A 1,346-nucleotide genomic window follows, 5' to 3' on the forward strand; every position below is an offset into this window, starting at 1 on the left:
CGGCATGGACTTTGAGGTAACCATTATCTTTCAAGACTCAGAAAATAAGGTTTCTCGTTCTAAACGTGAACTACAGTGGAGATGGTGGAACTTTCAGCCTGGTAGCCATTTACGCCCTGCCACGAATTGGAAGGCCACATTTCTTCAGACGTCAAAAGATCTTTCCGAAAAACATCCCACTCATTAGACATCTGAGACGCACTCAGTGATTGTATGCCAATATCTAATAAAAGAGAGAGAGAGAGAGCTTCAAAGGGCTAAAAATCTTGTACTCGGGCCTTTCGTATTGTCTTATATGAAATGCCTCCACTTCCCGAACACATCAATGCAAATCGGAGAAACCACACTGGGCCATTTAGATTTTGCTTGGAGAGAGATTTTATTCTGTTAAATGACAGAGTCAGTATAAAATCTCTCGTTTCAGATTATTAATTACAAATTTATGATTTGCACCATAAACACTAACTGATAAGGACTCCTATTATTGGAAAACGAATGCAGCTTTTCTGGTCCCGAAAAATTTTCAGGGATTAGATTATCGAATTAGTTAAATGGAAATTGACAAATGCAATTATTAACAACAGGTAGATGATAATTAGAGCAATATCTGTCAGTTTTATGAAAGATGTAGCAATAGGGAACAGCAAATTATAGAACGAGTTAATCGATTAAGAAGAGACAAACATGAAAGACAACGCTTACGGCGTGCTTGAGATGAGAATTGTTCTTGCACACTGATTCTTGGCTAATGGTTCTTGACCAATGACCCTTGACCTCTTCCAAGTATAAAGAAAATTTTGCCCTTCATGGTAAAGTGCGTGATTCTCTGTAGTTCTCTGCCAAACTATCAACGAGGAGCGACTGGCTGATGGCAAGTGACTTCGATAGCAGTCGACCATCTGAGGCGACTTCCGGTGGAAGACCTCAAACCCGATTTCAGCAGAAACAGTAGCGGACATATTAGTCAGTTGTGAGATGGGTAAACCGCCAGGACTGGATGGTCAGAGTTGTTACATGTCAGACTTATGGAATGTATTGTAGTGTGGCTGGGTACAAGATCTAGCTTCGATGGGGTCCTGGCCAGTTTAGTTTAAACTGTGCGACAGAATCGACGACTGCTATTGGTTTTGATCCCATTTTCAGTGACGGGACCACTTCAGTGTACACCGGACAGAATGCATTTCGTCCGTTTTTACGTTCTGAGTTCAAATTCCGCCGAAGTCGAATTTACCTTTCATCTTTTCGGAGTCGATAAAATAAATACCAGTTACAAACTGGGGTCGATGTAATCGACATACCCCCTTCCCTGAATTTGCTGGCTTTGTACCAAAATACGAAAACAATAT

Source organism: Octopus bimaculoides, chromosome 18, assembly GCF_001194135.2.
Source record: "Octopus bimaculoides isolate UCB-OBI-ISO-001 chromosome 18, ASM119413v2, whole genome shotgun sequence".
In the NCBI taxonomy this organism is placed as follows: domain Eukaryota; kingdom Metazoa; phylum Mollusca; class Cephalopoda; order Octopoda; family Octopodidae; genus Octopus; species Octopus bimaculoides.